The 18,190-nt window shown below is 41.7% G+C and overlaps 1 protein-coding gene across 8 annotated transcripts in view; it reads left to right on the top strand.

The window, feature by feature from the left end:
• Positions 1-18,190, top strand: part of CEP70 (centrosomal protein 70) — an 86,300-nt gene that overhangs the window by 1,131 nt on the left and 66,979 nt on the right. For 7 of the 8 annotated variants that reach the window (XM_030328616.1, XM_030328617.1, XM_030328608.1 and 4 more), the window contains exons 1-2: positions 8,804-8,867; positions 11,224-11,326. The gene's annotated coding sequence lies outside the window, so the exon portion shown is untranslated. Of the gene's footprint in view, positions 1-8,803; positions 8,868-11,223; positions 11,327-18,190 lie in introns of those variants that run through there. The other variant, XM_030328611.1, reaches the window with a different exon arrangement.

Below are 18,190 nucleotides of genomic sequence, written 5' to 3'. Positions count from 1 at the left end.
TAACAGGGCCTGTTAATAGAAAAGTGTTCATTGTGCTTGAAGAAAAATCTGGGCCTGTCCTTAGAGGCCTGCGAAGCTCCTCTGCCCAGGGGCTGCAGAATACATTCATGAGGTACACTCAAGTCTGCGCCACGAATAGGCAGTGCCGTCTGATTCCTCCGCTGGCTTGTTCCCCTCTTTTCTCTTTGGGTAGAATTTCTCAGATAACTGGCATTAAGGAACATACCAGTTTGGGCTACATTTTCCACCTACTTATTCCCAGGGGCCCAGGATAGTAGAGGTAGCAATAGTCACTTGTTACCAGACAGGATTGTTATGGAAAGAAAGTCTGAAGAAAACACGGTGAAAGGTATTGAACTTGAGTATAAATGTATTAATTCAAGCTGATTCTGCTTTTGACTCTACGTCCCCCGCCCCAAACTAATCTCTATGCCCAACATGGGGCTCAAACTCACAACCACAAGATCAAGAGTCACATGTCCTACTGACTGAGCCAACCAGGTACCCCATGCTTCTGACTTATTCTCACTCTCAGATTATTAATTTGATCTTATTTTGGGGGTGGGTGGGTGGATCAGTTGGTTAGGTGTCCTACTATTGATTTTGGCTTGGGACAGAATCTCACCATCATGGGATGGAGCCCCACATTGGGCTCTGTGCTGGGCATGGAGCCTCCTTGGGACTCTCTCTCTTTCTCTCTCTCTCTCTCTCTCTCCCTCCCTCCCTCCCTCCCTCCCTCCTTCTGTCCCTCTGTCCCTCTCTCCCTTTCCCTGTGCCCCTCCCCTGCTTTTGTGTGTTTGCTCCCTATCTCTCAAGGGGATGGGAAAAAAGATTTTATTTTTAAGTAATCTTTATACCAACGTAGAGCTTGAACTTACAACCCCAAGATCAAGAGTCACATGCTCTACTTTAAAATGAAAAAAAAGAAAGAAAAAAAAATCATGTGCTCTACCAACTGAGCCAGCCAGACACCTCATCAGTGATGTATTTTAGGAGAGCAGCTAAAAATGTTTTCATTCACCATTCTCCATGTTTTCATTGGGCCTCCATTTGAACAGGGAATTTTTTTAAATAAATGTTTGTTTATTTGGGGGGGGGGGGTGTGAGGGAGGGAAGAAGAGGCAGAGAGAGACAGAGAAAAAGAGAGAGAGAATCCCAAGTAGGCTCCGAGCTGTCAGCGCAGAGCCTGAGGCGGGGCTCCGTCTCAGGGACCATGAGTTCCTGCTCTGAGCCAAAATCAGGAATAGGACGCATAACCGACCAGGCGCCCTGAAAAGGGAATTGTTAATGCGTTTGACTGATTTCCTGAATTTTTTACACAGTATGAACAGAGATCAAAATAAAAGGGAAAAGTTTTCTAGTCTGATACCTACAAGACTGAAAATTTTCCATATGCCCTTCCAGTATTGGTACAGCCCAACCGCTGGTGATATGTTTAAAGAAAGAGGCACCAGTGCTTGAGAAACAAGCACAGGGCCCAGGATTCTGGCCTCAGAGGGTGGTGTGTCCAGACCAGTGCCAGTAACAACAGTCTCTTGCTGCCGGCCAGGCTGCTGGGACTCAGGCATATTCCCCTCAGCCCAAGGAGGCTGTGGCTCTCCCTACGCAAACACAGAAAGTGGAGAAGCAGTACAACAGGGTGATTTTGTAGAACTTCAAGAGAAGCTTGAAAATTTCAGGAGAAAGTAGGTTTTGGTTTGAGTCATGTGGAGATTGGGGTTTGTAGATAAACCCTTAATTAGAACAAAGAGCCAAAGGAAGGTGGTACAGATACATGTTCCAGTTGGTAAAGATTTGTAAAAATTTGGATCGTGTTTATTTTGAAAAATTTAAAAAGCATAGAAAAGTATAGAACAATACCCATATTGCTGCTACCTAGAATTGACTGACCATCATTAAATATTGGCTCAGTGAAAATTTTTAATAGAAGAAAATGTTGCAGATGAAACCCTATTTGATTTGCAACTCCAGCACCATTACTTGCTTCTCTTCTCCAAAGGCCAACATGAACATAAATTTAGTGTTTCCTTCCAAGTCCACCCTCTGTAGTTATATAGAAATTATATACATGAATAGCTTATACCTGTTAGAATGTATATTATCTAAGACAAGAAATAACAAGTGTTGACAAGGATATGGAGAAAAGGAAAACCCTTGTGCCCTGTTAGTAGGAATGTAATTTGGTGTAGCTACTGTGGAAAACAGTATGGAGGTTTAAAAAAAATTAAAAATAGAACTACGCTATGATCCAGCACTTTCATTTCTGGGTATAGCCCCCCCCCCCCGCCCCACCCTGCCACACACACACTATTATTATTATTCAGCTGTAAAAGAGAAGGAAATTCTGCCATTTGTGACAACATGGATGGACCTCAAGGACACGATGCTAAGTGAAATAAGTCAGACAGAGAATGACATAATGTATATGTCTCTTATAGGTAGAATCTAAAAAGAAAAGCAAAAATAAGCTCATAGATACAGAGAACAGATTGGTGGCCTTCAGAGGTTGATGGGGGGAGAAATGGGTGGAGGGGGTATAAATTTATTAAAAATAATAATGAAGAGGGGTGTTTTGAACTATCCCACTTTGAATTATATATTGTCAATTTATTATTACTAGTGTATTTGGCTTGTCTCTACTATTTTACCTTTAGCTTTCTAATTGTCCCACCTTTGTTCTGCTTTTTATTCTCCTTTCTTGCATTCTTTCAAAAATTGTTTAATGTTTATTTTTGACAGAGAGAGACAGTGTGTGAGTAGGGGAGATGCAGAGAGAAAGGGAGACACAAAATCAGAAGCAGGCTCCAGGCTCTGAGCTGTCAACACCGAGCCCGACACAGGCTCGAAATCATGACCTGCGAGATCATGACCTGAGCTGAAGTCAGACACCTAACCAATAGAGCCACCCAGAAACCCCTCCTTTCTTGCATTCTTAAAAGTAGACTTAGGTTTTGTTTTCTTATTCCACTTTTTCTGTCTACTGGCTTAGAAGTCATTGGCTCGATTCCTCTTCTTCGAATGGCTACCCTTGAAGTTTTACATTGCATACTTAACAAGGCCTAAACATCCCACCTCTTCTTACAAACAACACAAGGACCTTGGAATACTCTAACTCCAATGGCTGCCCCCATTTTCATTTTAGTCTGTCCTTTTTTTCAGCCCACAGATTTGCCTTCATGATCATTATACTGTATTACATGATGTTTGTTTAGATTTGTCTACCTGTTTATCATTTTTTCTCAACAATCCCTGCATCTCAGACTTGTCTTTGATCACTTGTCTTCTTTCTAAAGTACATACTTAGAAGTTCTTTTAGTGTAGGTCTATTGGTGATTTTTAAAACATTTTATTTTGAGATAATTGTATCTGGGAGCTCGGGAGAGCCACTGATCTGGACCCACTTTAACATGCTTCCAGAGTCCTAGTCAATGCAGGAATCTTGGGCTCAGTTCCCCCTGACTTGCTCCTGACTGTGCTGAGTAGGTATTTACGTATAGATAACACTCCTCTCAATATGTGTATCTCTCATAGCTTTGGGTTCAGCTCAAAATTTTGTTTCATCTCCTTTGAGATTTTGCTTTCTGAAAAACCAGAAAGGAAATGATTATTATTTTGTAAATGTTTATTTATATTGAGAGAGAGAGAGAGAGAGAGAGAGAGAGAGAACGAATGGGGGGAGGGACAGAGAGGGAGATAGAGAATGCCAAGCACACTCCACACTGTCAGTGGAGAGCTCTATGTGGGGCTTGATCTCACAAACCGTGAAATTATGACATCAACTGAAATCAAGAGTTGGATGCTTAACCAACTGAGCCATCCAGGTGCCCCTATTATTATTTTTTTAGTATAAAAAGAAAAAAATTATATAAGTAATGTTCTTAGGTATGATAGAGCCCTGCTTTTGAAAAATTATTTGAGGGCATTTGAGGGGTGCCTGACTGGTTTAGTCAGCGGAGCATGTAACTCTTGATCTCGGGGTTGTGAGTTCAAGCCCCATGTTAAGTGTAGAGATTACTTAAATATAAAATCTTTAAAAAATAAATAAATAAAAAGTTATTTTGAAGTTTACATTCTAGTGGAGGAGGCACTCGCAAAAAATGAGGAAACAGATTGTGGTAAGTTGCTTCCAAGATGGCTCCCAAGGATCCTCACTTCCTGGAATTCACATCCTTGTATAGTCCTCTACTATGTTTTACTATAGTTGGTCTGTGTGATTAATAGCATATAGCAGAAGTGATGATATGTGACATCCTGGATTAGGTTATAAAAAAGACTTCAGCTTTTGTCTTAGGTGCTCACACATTCTCTTGGACTCCCTCTGTGGGAAGCTGTCATGTTTTGGGGATACTCAGGCAACCTGTGGAGAGGCTCGCTTGATAAGGAACAAACTGAGCCCTGCCAGTAACCACATGGGTCAGTTTGGAAGCGAATCCTTCGGCCCCAATTGAACCTTGAGACGACCAACCCAGGCTAACAGGTTGACTGCAACCTCATGAAAGATTCTGTCCAGACCATCCAGCTAAGCCCCCCTGTGTTCCTGAGCCACAGACATGTCAAGATATTACGTTTTTGTTTTAAGGGGCTATGTTTAGGGATAATTTGTTATGTACCAATAGATAACTAATGCACAGATGAAATAACTTCGAATTGGAATAAATGCATACCCATCTTATGGTAGAGCAGATGCCCATCAAGAGAAGTGGTTGATAAAGTGGTTAATGAAATCGGCCTTGGAGCTGAGTGCTGGTTTCAGATCCTGGCTCTGCCACATACTAGCTGTATTATCTTAGCAAGTCTTTTTTTTTTTTTTTTTTTTTAATTTTTTTTTATTCCTATTTTCCAATTTGGTCATTTGTAAAATGAAGATAACAACAGTACTTATGTTAAGGTTGCTGTGAAGAGTCAAGAAATTAGAAAATAAAAGTGTTTAGCCCAGGGCTTGATACATTTTAAAGGTTCAATTAATATAACTATTGTTAATCTGTATTGATTCTTGAGCATTTGTTATTAATATGTTTGAGCTGTTTGCTTATGGTCTTTCATATTGGAAAATGGCTCCTGAAGGTGAAAGACCCCTGTATAAAACCGACTCAAATTTAACAATGCCACTCAACACTGTACTAAGTGTCTATTATGTGCCAGGGACTATGCTAGGTGCTGGAAAAGGTAAGATATGATCCGTGTCCCCAGAGTTCAAATTCTCATAGGAGAGGCAGAAACAAGTGTATTAGTGTAATTAAGGATTCTAAGTCTACAAGACTTGTAAATTGAAGACTCTTCAAGAATTCATCACCAAATGCCATTCGTATGTGGTATACTCTTTGTTATGGGAATAACATTGATAGTTTTATGCTTAGGAGAAAAATTTGAGAATCAGTTTAGAAGTTTCGAAATGAAAAGATCTGTTTTAATTGTTAACGAAGGCTGTAATTTATACTGGGAAGACAAAGCACAGAGGAAAGCAGTAAGCTGAAATGAAGACAGCCTTTGGATCTCAGCTTAAATGTCACTTCCTGAGAGAGGCTCCTCCACACACCTCTGTTCTCTTCCTTCATAGACTTATCATAACTAATGCTTATTTGAGGGTTTTTTTCCTTCATATTTCTCTTCCCAACTAGATCATGAACACCATGAGGGCAGGAATCACATCTGGTTCACTCACCACTGTAAACTCAGCATCTAGATTAGTCCCTGACACATAATGGGTGCTTAATACATTTTTGTAAATAAATGTTAAATGAGTGTTTAGAACCATTAACATTCTGGTGGGTCAATGAAGACTCATAGAAAACTTGAGACCAATGCAGCAGAATGCTAAGACAACTTGTGTGCAGAGCCTTTTACTTCTCTAGCAAAGAGAGGTGCTGAAAAGGCCTTGATGGTCGTAATAAAGAAATTCCTTTGGAGGACAGTGCTGTAGAGCTTCCTCCCTTCCACTTGATACACACAAAATCCAGGAGTAATGAAGAGGAGGCTCTCTTGTTAGGAAATAGAGAGTAATCAGCCTTCTTGTGCTTTGAAGATTGTAAAAGATACTGGTGATTATGCATCTAGCATCCGTTGTCCTCTTGACCCTTACAGGACGGCAGTTTTACTCAAATAGCCATACCTCCACCTTGCAATTTATGTGACTCAATGACCACCCACCCATGTCAATTCCAATTATGGTAACCCTTTTCCCCTTCCAGAAAAGGGTTACTCCATCTTCACATTTGCTAGACAGATATTGATTGGGAAGCAGCATGTGGGCCTGTGAGACCTAATTGACTCAAAAAAACTGAATGGAAACATTATAGATGGAAAAAAAAAAAGTATAGGGTCCTGATTGCTCCTGGTAGACATCTGGAAAATCACTTTAGTAGGAATTTGAAACCTACCATGTTTACAGCAAGGCAGAGAGCCTGGTAGCAATTGGGTCCTTGATAACTTGTTGAACCATTGAGTTCACCAGCCTTAAAGTCTGTTTTGCCTGTGGACCTTCTGTTATGTGAGATAATAAATTTCCTTATTTTTTTAAGTAAACAGTTTGAATTGGGTTTTCTATTATCTGAGGCCAAAATGATCCCAATGGACCTGTGATATTTGGTTTCCTGGCTACAATTAAGGCAGCTACACTCAGAAGAGTGGGAAAATCACCCTGTTGTCTTGGAAAAGGCAAGCAGTGGGACTCTGTTTCAAGGGTTGAAGATGAAAATCTATTTATTAACTATTGCTAGTGTGAATAGGCAGGTAAGGAAAGGGGTTGGGGTAGGGGTGAGAACATGTTTGCATGGAGCAGACCCAGAGCTCAAACTCATAATGGCCGCAGCTGCCTAGAAGAGGGCTGAATATGGGCCTGAAAGTATTGTACCCTAAAAGCTATGACCCTGAGACTTCCTTGTGAGACACATTATGATTAATGCCTTCTGTTGGAGATCCTTGTTGGCCCGTGTGGGACCTGCAACACCACAGACCTGGTAACTACAGATCGTCAAACAGCGACACCATGTGGCTGTAACGTGCAACGACTATATCAGGCAGATGAGACTCCAAGCCTTCCCTTCAGGTGTGTGGAAGTTGTATTTTCTACTAGGAATTTTTGGATCACTTAACCCGCTATGAGTTTTTGAAAATGGTAGTAAGGAAGGGACCTATTTGTAGATTCTGAATTTATTATTCTGGGAATAGAATAGTGAGGTGATTTCATTTTGTGGGGGAAAAAAAGCTGTGATCATGTTTGTATATGGTGGAGCTGTTCCTACAGGTTAAAAACGTTTTTTTGTTTTTTTTGTTTTTTTTGTTTTTTTTTTTTTTTCTAATTTGAAAGAGAGTTCACGCGGGTGGGGGAAAGGGGAAGAGTGGGGGAGAGAATCTTAAGCAGGCTCTGCATGGAGCCTGACACAGGGCTCGATCCTACAATCCTGGGATCATGACCTGAGCTGAAATTAAGAATCTGATGCTCAACCGACTGGCCCTTCAGTTTTTATCTGTATTCTCAAGATGCATGAAAATTAGGCCTAAAGATACCCAAACAAAAACATTTCCATTTTATTACCTCTTTGAAAACTTGTCTATGGTTTCCCATCATCCCCTGGATAAAGTCCCAGCTTTTTAGCACACCTGTCAAGGCGTTCCTCCTCCCCATCTCCAGTGATGCAACATACTACTCAGTTTTGTCAGAAAGCTCTCAGTAAGTTCCATTATATTTGTAAAAGCTTTGGGAGTTAGGTTTTAAGCGAGAGCAGATATGGGCGGTCCCGAAGGGGCGCAGATTTAATGACAAAAAAATAATGATAAGGTTTACTGTGCACTTGTAACCTGAGCATTATAATAATGTGCTTTGGAGTTATTTAATATGCACAGGAAGTTTTCTCTGTCTTTCCTTTGTATTGCTGGGGAACTCCTACCATTCAGAACCATTTCTCTAGGTTTGCAGTTCTTGAGATTGGCTGCACATTGGAATCACCTGGGGAGAGACTACCGACAAACTATGACACCTGAATCCCACCCTGGAGATTCTGATTTAAGCGGTCTGGGGCTTGAGCACCAAGTTTTCAAAGCTCCCCGGGAGATTCTAAAATGCAGCCAGCTAGGAAGACTTCAGTAACCGATTTAGGTAATGCTTCTCTTTCCCTTCTGCGCCCTACACAAAATCCTCGGATTATGTGCCTATCATACTGTATCTGAATTTCAGAGCATATATCCATCTCCCTAACTAAACTTTGAGCATCTCCATTCGTCCACCTCTGCATTTCTGGAGCCTGATGTAGGGCCTGACGCTTCGTGGGGATTTGAAAATGCTGAATACAAGGGTAAAATGTCATCAACAAACACGCACGGGGGTTCTCCAAATGCCAGGTGCTGCTGTGCTCAGCTAGGTCTGTAACCTGGAGAACAGGCTGACTAGTCCTGCAGCAAGAGCTCGCAGTCACGGCTTGACTGTGTGTATGGAGGACAGCGTGCCTTGGCCACCTCGCCCCGGCCTCACTTTCACCAACTGCCTTAAGTATGTATTTCTGCGGTCTCCCGGACAAATGAGTTTCCAGGTGGCTGCGACCAGCACCTGCGAGGCCAGAAAATGTTGAAAGAGCAATGAAGGTGCGCAGGCGCAGCCCGCAAGCGCGGCGCACTCTGGTCTACGCGAATATAAGCCCCGCCTCCAGCTGCGAAGCCAACAGGGCGCTGGGCCCGCCTAGCCTCCCCCGGTTGCGGGAGGAAACAACTAGCGGCGTTCGGAGGCGTAGCCGAGGCCCGCCCCCCGCCGCGCTCCAGTTCGATTGGCTGGTCTCCCAAGGCGCGGTAACGGTCGCGGAGGCGGGGCCGGAGAGGGCTGAGCCGAGCCGTGCCGGGCCGGGCGCGCTGCTGGTGGGAGGCCGCGGCTGAGGAAGGTGAGTGGCGTAGGGGTATCGCGGAGGCATCGGTCGGAGCCCCTCCCGAAAGCACCCCTGAAATCGGCCGCCGCTGGCGCCGCCGAGTGGCCAGACCGACCCTTGTCAGGTCCCCCCAGAAAGCACACCAGTCACAAGTATACCAGTATAAGGACAAACGTGGTTCGAGCCCTGGCTCCCCGGCCCTTGCTGTCTTTGGCTGCTCATTAAACGTCTCCGCGCTTCAGCTTCATTCGTAGCCTACAGCTGGTAATTCTTGCCTTACGTGGTGGTCGAGAAGGTAAAGTGAGGCACTAAGTGTAAGGCTTAGATTGATACTGGCGCGGGTATTGATACCTGGCGGATCCGGGTTGCGGATAAGTCCTAGGTAATTTCCTCCATCTCTACACGTGTGGGCCAGGGCCGACCCGCTTCACTTGTCAGTGTCAGGTGTCTGAGAAGGGAGCAAAAGGAGAATACAAGAAGGGGTAGGTGAGTGGAACGGTTCGTTATGCTCATTCCAGATTGGGAGGACCGCTACCTCCCTGTGGAGTCTAATTTGATTGTGTTAGGAAAATTAGGTGGAAATGTCAGAAGGCTGAGATCCGTCACCTAGGGACCGCACAGGAAGGGTTTCTACTATCACTTATTTTCTGACCATAATAATATTAAGCAGTGTGCAGGCATTACCCATATTGGTTCCAGGCTTCTATATGAGTTTGTTTTTACTTTCTGTATTGCCAAGTGCACTCCGGCCTGTCTCCCCTACCGCCCCCCCATCCCCTCCCCCCCGCCCCTTGAGGAAGAGGTGGCTGACTAGGGTTTTGTCCACAGCTTCTGCTTCAAAGGCGGGAGAGGTGTGTTCTGGCCCTTTGTGTACCTTCTTCTGGGGCCAAATGATTGGGTGGAGATGACATCCAATCCCCACTCCCATTTCCTTATTTGTGGTAGATTCACTCCTTCCTAAGAAAATTAAGCAGCATGTTGGCATGTTTTTGGAGTAGAGACCAGAGACTTCGAAAGCATTTATCTAATTAATACTGTATTTAATAGAGACCAGAGACTTCGAAAGCATTGCGTGTTCCATTTATTGCAGTAATGTGAGATATTTGCTTTTGAGAAAGCTAATTACAGATTTTGACGTGACTCAATAGAGAAAGAATCATTACAGGCCATGGTTTGTTATTTACAGCTTTTCCCCCCAAAAGGGGTGAAAAACAAGTACATTTAAAAAAAATTTTTTTAATGTGTATTTTTGAGAGAGAGAGAGAGAGAGAGAGAGAGAGAGAGAGAGAGAGAATGAACAGGGGAGGAGCAGAGAGCTAGGCAGACACAGAATCAGAAGCAGGCTCCAGGCTGTCAGCACAGAGCCAGATGCAGGGTTCGAACTCACAAACTGGGAGATCATGACCTGAGCCGAAGTCGGACGCTTAACGGACTGAGCCACCCAGGCGCCCCTAAAAACAATTGTATTTCAATGGACAGTGCTTATTAGTGGGGCTTCAGACGTATGAAGGGTAAGTTAGCAAAGGGCTCTTGGAAACCTGGACAGTGCCAGAAGGTACAACTACGCTTTGCTTCTCTGCATTTGGCTTTTTATGCCGTCCGTGTACAAACCAACTCCTATCCTGCCTTCCCTAATCCCACAGTCTTACTTTAGGTGTGTTATGACACTGTATAAAGCTATAGCTTCTGCTTTGGCCTTGGGAAGCATTTGGCCTCTACCTGTGACTCAAGGTTCCAGGTCTATGTCCTGTCACAGCTTCTAATGGGGGAAAAGGCTGGTGCAAATATCAGCACATTATCGTGGGCCTCTGAAAAGGAGGGCTTGGGGCGCCTGGGTGGCGCAGCCGGTTAAGCGTCCGACTTCAGCCAGGTCACGATCTCGCGGTCTGTGAGTTCGAGCCCCGCGTCAGGCTCTGGGCTGATGGCTCAGAGCCTGGAGCCTGTTTCTGATTCTGTGTCTCCCTCTCTCTGCCCCTCCCCCATTCATGCTCTGTCTCTCTCTGTCCCAAAAATAAATAAATGTTGAAAAGGAGGGCTTGGTCACGGTGGAACTGAGGGGATCGTTTTTCTTCCTGACTTTGCCTTTTGTGGTTAGTGGTATTTGTCCATCTGAAAGTGCTTCATTTTAGTACGCTTGCAAATGAGAATGTTCTACCCTTGTGGCCAGAGGTCAGAATTAATGATAGGTGGTGATAGATTTGGACTCTTAGCTAAGGTGGCAGCATTGGAGTCCATCAGCTGTGGCTTCAGTTGTTCCCCCTTCAGTAGTTACCGGTACCATGGATACTTGCTTTGGGAATAACACAGGACCGTTCGTACTAGAAGGTCAAACATTTTAAGATTTTGGTTTTTTTATCTTTTTGAAATCTAGATGAAGATCCAGTTTCGGACGTGAGACTCACTGGGTGATCATTTCATTGAGATCAACTTGAACGACCAGGTGAAAAGCGCAAGAAGGACGTGCTATGACTGAGGTATGTCTGCTGTGACAGATAACTCTGGATGTTGGGAGGCCATGGAGAAGACCTGTTATTTATTGAATACGGTAATAGATACATTGCATATATTTCCTTTTGATCGCCTGATAATCTGGTCAGGTAGATATTTGAAACTCAGGTAAGGAAACTAAAGCCCAGAGAGGTTAAGTAACTACACTAACTCACATAGCTGGTCACCAACTCTAATCACCACCTCTGTTTTGCTATGAGCCAGGGGCTGTTCTATTTTATTTCTATATTAACTCTCCTGATCTACGTAACAACCCTATGAGCTAAGTACTTTGATTATCCTCATTGTATGAAAATGAGATTGAGGGGGGGCACCTGGCTGGCTCAGTCGGTTAAGCATCCTACTTCAGCTTAGGTCATGATCTCAAGATTTGTGAGTTAGAGCCCAGCTTCGGGCTCTGTGCTGACAGCTCAGAGCCTGGAGCCTCCTTCAGATTCTGTGTCTCCCTCTCTCTCTTCCCCTTCCCCCTCTCTCAAAAATAAACATTAAAAAAAATTAAAAAAAAAGAAAATGAGATTGAGGCACAGAGGTATTACTGCTTTCTTGGCTGTGTGGCAGAGTCCACGGTTTGAACCCAGGTAGCCTGGCTACCGAGGTATACCAGCTTTCTTTGGTTCATGTTTTGTGGCTCTTGTTTTTATTATTAGGAAAATTCTTTTATTATAAAATGAATTTTTATTATGAAGTCAAACAGAAAAGAACACAGGCCAAATGTGTAACTTAATGAATTATTTTTTAAAGTTATTATTTATTATTTTGAGAGAGCGAGAGAGCATGCATGTGCATGAATAGGAGGGGCAGAGAGAGAGAGAGAGAGAGAGAAAGAATCCCAAGTAGGCTCTTTGCTGACAGAGCTCAGTCTCAACATGGGGCTCAGTCACATGAACTATGAGATTATGACGTGAACCGAAATCATTAACAGACTGAGCTTTCCAGGCACCCCTAAAATCCAGTAATTTTATTAGGATGTGTCTTCTGGGTCAGTATTGTCAAGTATGTGATAGACTTTGCATGTGTAATTTCATATGTATATATTCTTTTCAGGAAAGCTTTTTTTTTTTTTTTTTTTTAAACAGCTTTGTTGAGATGTGATATATAATCTGCATATATTTAAAGTGTACTATTTGAGAGGCTCCTGGGTGGCCCAGTCATTTGGCCATCTGACTCTTGATTTCGGTTTAGGTCATGATCTCATGGTTTCGTGAGATCAAGCCGCGTGTCTGGCTTCACACTGACAGTGTGACACTGTCAGCACACTGACAGCCTGCTTGGGATTCTCTCTCTCTTCCTTTCTCTGACCCTCCGCCACTAACACATGCATGTGCATGCTCTCTCTCTCTCTCTCTCTCTCTCTCAAAATAAATAAACTTCAAAAATGAAATAAAACTGTAGTCTCCCCTTCGTCATCTCCCTTTATGAAAACAAAATAAAGTGTAGTATTTGATAAGTTTTGACATACATATACACCTGTGAAACCATCACACAATTAGGATTGTGAATCTATCACCCCTAAAATTCCCTTGTTCCCCTTGGTAATCCACTTTTCTAGCCTCTCATTCCCCTAGCCACCATTGATCTACATTCTGTCAGTGTAGATTAGTTTTTGTTTCCTAGAATTTTATATAAATGGATTCAAACAGTATGTAGTCTTTATTTGTCTGGCTTCTTTCCCTCAGCATAAGTATTTTCAGGTTCATCTGTGTTGTTGCATGTATCAATAGTTTATTCCTTTTTATTGTTGAGAGATTCCATTGTGTGCTTTTACCAGTTTTTGTATCCGTTCAGCTATTGATCGGCATTTGAGTTGTTTCCAGTTCCTGGGTATTACAAGGACTTTTATATATAGGACTTGTGTAGTCATATGCTTTCATTTCTATTGGGTAAATGCCTAGGAATGGAATGGCTGGGTCTTAGGTGTCTATTTAACCTTTTAAGAAACTGCCAAAGTGTTATCCAAAGTAATTGTCCTAGGCACACCTTGGGTGGCTCAGTCGGTTAAGTGTCCAGCTTCAACTTGGGTCATGATCTTAGGTTTGTGAGTTCGAGCCCCACGTCAAGACTGACCGCTCAGAGCCTGGAGCCTGCTTTGGATTCTGTGTCTCCTCTCTGTGTCCTTACCCTGCTCACGCTCTCTCTCTGTCTCAAAAATAAATAAACATTAAAAATAAAAACTGATTGTCCTATTTTACATGCCCATCAGCAGTGTATCAGAGTTCCATTTCCTTCATATTCTCATAAACACTAGTATAGTTAGTCTTAGCAATTTAAATAGGTGTATTGTGGTTTCACCTTGTGGGTTTAAAAAATTTTTTTTCCAGTGTAGTTTACGTACAGTGTTACATTAGTTCCAGGTTTACAATATAGTGATTCAACAGTTACACATATTACTCAGTGCTCATCAAGTTAAGTGTACTTTTAATCCCCTTCACCTTTTACTCTCCCCCCACCCCCCCCAACCAACCTCACCTCTGGGAACCATCTGTTTGTTCTCTATAGATAAGAGTCTATTTTTTTGGTTTGTCTCTTTTTTTTTCCTTTGCTTGTTTATTTTGTTTCTTAAGTTCTATATACGAGTGAGTTCATATGGTATCTGTATTTCTCTGACTTATTTCACTTAGCATTATACCTACTAGGTTCATCCATGTTGTTGCAAATGGCAAGATTTTATTCACTTTTAATCGCCAACCAATATTCCATTAAATACATATACCACCTTTTCTTTATCCATTCATCTTACTTGGGCTGGTTCCATAGTTTGGCTATTGTAAATAATGCTGCTATAGACATAGGGGTGCATATATCCCTTAAAACTAGTGTTTTCATATTCTTTGGATAAATACTCAGTAGTGTGATTACTGAATCATGGGGTAGTGCTGTTTTTAATTTTCTGAGGAATCACCATACTGTCTTTCATGGTGGCTGCACCAGTTTGCATTCCCACCAAAGTACACAAGCGTTCCTTTATCTCCGTATCCTCACCAACACTTGTTTGAGTTTTTTATTTTAGCTATTCTGAGAGGTGTGAAGTGATGTCTCATTGTGGTTTTGATTTGCATTTCCCTGATGATGAGTGAAACTGAGCATGTTTTTATGTGTCGGTTGGCTGTCAGTATGTCATCTTTGGAGAAATGTCTGTTGGTGTCTTCTGCCCATTTTTTACTTGGATTATTTGTTTATGAGTGTTTCATAAATGCTTTATATATTTATTTAATCCTTTACCAGATAGATCACCTGCAAATATCTTCTCCCATTAAGTAGGTTGGTTGTTTCCTTTGCTGTACAGAAGCTTTTTATTTTGATATAGTCCAAATAGTTTATTTTTGCTTTTGTTTCCCCTGCCTCAGGAGACCTATCTGGAAAGATAACACTATGGCTAATGTCAGAGAAATTAATGCCTGTGCTTGTCTAGGATTTTTATGGTTTCAGGTCTCACATTTAGGTCCTTTACCCTTTAATCCATTCTGAGTGTATTTTTGTGGATGGTGTAAGAAAGTGGTCTAGGTTTCACTCTTTTGCATGTACCTGTCCCATTTTTCCCACACCATTTATTGAAGACACTCCCTTTTTCACATTGCATAGCCTTGCCTTCTTTGTCAAAGATTGATTGACCATATAACTACAGGTTTATTGCTGGATTTTCTTTTTTTAAAATTTTTTTTTCCAAAGTTTATTTATTTTTTGGGACAGAGAGAGACAGAGCATGAACGGGGGAGGGGCAGAGAGAGAGGGAGACACAGAATCGGAAACAGGCTCACAGGCTCTGAGCCATCAGCCCAGAGCCTGACGCGGGGCTCGAACTCACGGACCGCAAGATCGTGACCTGGCTGAAGTCGGACACTCAACCGACTGCGCCACCCAGGCGCCCCTATTGCTGGATTTTCTACTCTATTCCATTGATCTATGTGTTTTTGTGCCAGTACTATACTGTTTTGTTGACTACAGCTTTGTAATATAACTTGAAGTATGGAATTGTGACACCTTCAGTTTTGTTTTTCTTTTTCAAGATTGCTTTGGCTATTCGGGGTCTTTTGCGGTTCCATACAAATTTTAAGATTGTTCTAGTTCTGTGAAAAGTGCTGTTGGTATTTTGATAGGGATTGCATTAAACCTGTGGATTGCCTTGGGTAGTGTAGACATTTTAACAATATTTGTTCTCCCACTCCATGAGCATGGAATATCTTTCCATTTCTTTGTGTTGTCTTCAGTGTCTTTCATCTGACAAGAGTTTTCAGGGTCAGGTCTTTCATTTGCTTAGTTAAGTTTATTTCTAGGTTTTTTTATTATTTTTGATGTAATTGTAAATGGGGTTGTTTTCTTCATTTCTCTATCTGCTGCTTCATTCTTAGCATGTAGAAATGCAATGGATTTCTCTATAGTGATTTTTGTATCCTGCGACTACTGAATTCATCTATGAGTTCTAGTAATTTTTTGGTGGAGTCGCTAGGGTTTTCTATTGATAGTATCATACTAGCTGGAAATAGTGAAATTTTTACTTCTTTGTTACCAATTTGGATGCTTTTTTATTTCTTTTTGTTGGCTGATTGCTTTGGGTAGGACTTCTCATACTATGTTGAATAAAAGTGGTGAGAGTGGACATCCTTATTCCTGCTGACTTTAGAGGAGAAGCTCTCAGTTTTTTCCCATTGAGTATGCTGTTAGCTATGGGTTTTTCATATATGGCCTTTATTATGTTGAGGAATATGTTCCCTCTAAACCTACTTTGTTGAGAGTTGTTATCATGAACGGATGTTGTACTTTGTCAAATGCTTTTTCTGCATCTATTGACCATGTGGTTTTCATCCTTTCTCTTGTTGATGTGGTATATCACATTGATTGATTTGTGAATATTGAACTACCCTTGCATCCCAGGAATAAGTCTCACTTTATTTTGGTGAATGTTTTTTTTTTTTTTTTAATGTTTGTTTATTTATTTTTGAGAGACAGAGTAGGGGAGGGGCAGAAAGAGAGGGAGATAGAGGATCCTAAGCAGGCTCCATGCTGTCAGCTCAGAGCCTGATGCAGGGCTTGAACTCAAGAACCGTGAGATCATGACCTGGGCCGAAATCAAGAGTCAGACACTTAACCAATTGAGGCACTGAGATGCCCCTATTTTTTTTTTTTAATTCACTCTGTCACCCTATGTGTTTTGATTGATTTTAGTCCATTTATATTCAAAATATTTACTGATATGTCTTTATTGCCATTTTGTTACTTCTTTTGTGGTTGTTTTTGTAGTTTTTCTCTGATCTTGTTCTCTTTCATGGTTTGTTGACTTTCTTTGATGATATACTTGGCTTCCTTTTTCTTTATCCTTTGCATATTTATTACTGGATTCTGGTTTGTAGTTACCATTAGATTTGTATATAATGTCTTCTGTATATAGTAGTCTATATTAGGTTGATGTTTGCTTAAGTTTGAACTCATTGTTTACTCCTCCCCATGTTTTAAGTATACAGTGTTATATTTTACATCCTTTTATTAATCCCTTGAATTGTTTTTACAGAAATATTCATTTTTACTCCTTTTGTATTTTTTACTTTTCATACTCTTTCATTTCCACTCAGAGAGTCGTGTTTATTTGCGGTAGGGCTGGTTTAGTGGTCATGAACTTCTTTAGTTTTGATTCGTTTGAGAAAGTCTTCATTTTTCCCTCTTTTGTGAATTATAGCCTTGCTGGATAGACTATTCTTGGCTGCATATTTTCCCTTCCAGCACTTTGAACATATCATGCCACTCCCTTCTGGCATGCAGTTTCTACTGAAAAACTTGCTGAAAGCCTTGCAGGGTTTCCCTTGTATGTAAGTATCTTCTTCTCTCTTGCTGATTTACAAATTTTTCTTTATCACTACTTTTTGCCCTTTTAATTACTATGTGTCTTGGTGTGGATCTTCTCAGATTGAATTTTTGGGGAAATCTCTGTGCCTCATGGATCTGGATATCTGTTTCCTTCCCCACATTAGTGAAGTTTCACCTGTTATGTTTTCAAATAAATTTTCTGCCCCCTTTTCTCTCTCTTCTTCTTGGATCCCTATAATGTGAATATTATTGTGCTTGATGGAGTCACTGAGTGCCCTGACTGTTCTCTCAATCTGCATATTGTGTTTTTCTCTCATTTGCTCAGCTTGGTTACTTCCATTACTCCATTACTTCCAGGTCATTAATTTGCTCCTCTGTTTTCTCTAGCCTGCTATTTATTCCATTTAGTGTATTTCTAATTTCATTTATTGAGTTCTTCATCTCTGAAGATGTTTGGTGGTTCTGGGTTTTTTTTGTTTTTTTTTTTTTTCCTATCTTTACTAAGGGTCTCACTGATGTCCTTCACTGTTCTCAAGTCCAGTGAGTATCTTCATTACTTTAAATTCTCTCTCAGGGATCTTATATCTGTTTCACTTAGGTCTTTTGCTGTGGTTTGGTCCTGTTTTTTCATTTGGAACATATTTTCTGTCTCCTCATTTTGTCTGACTCTGTGTTTCTTTGTGTTTGGAAAGTCAGCTATATCTCTTGCTCTTGAGGTAATGGCCTTATGAAGAAAAGGTCTTGTAGTGTCATGTAGTGCAGTGTCCCCTGTTCCCTAGGACCTGGTGCTTCAGGGAGTGTCTCCTGTGTGTGTTGAGCGTGCTTTGCTGTTGAGTCCTGATTGCTTTTTCCTTCAATCTCATTGTTTGCAGAGGCTCTCTTTGCCTCTTGTGGGCAGCGTTTGGTCCCTCGCCAGGTTGGGCGTTTTTTAACAAGGTGTGTAGTGCTCTGCTTGTGAAATGAGTCCTGCCACTGCTACTGCTGTAGTCGAGGTCCTGCAAAACCCACAGATTGGGACATGGGCTGGTGAGGTT

Source organism: Lynx canadensis, chromosome C2 (genome assembly GCF_007474595.2).
Source record: "Lynx canadensis isolate LIC74 chromosome C2, mLynCan4.pri.v2, whole genome shotgun sequence".
In the NCBI taxonomy this organism is placed as follows: domain Eukaryota; kingdom Metazoa; phylum Chordata; class Mammalia; order Carnivora; family Felidae; genus Lynx; species Lynx canadensis.
This window is presented reverse-complemented; position numbering and strand designations above follow the sequence as displayed.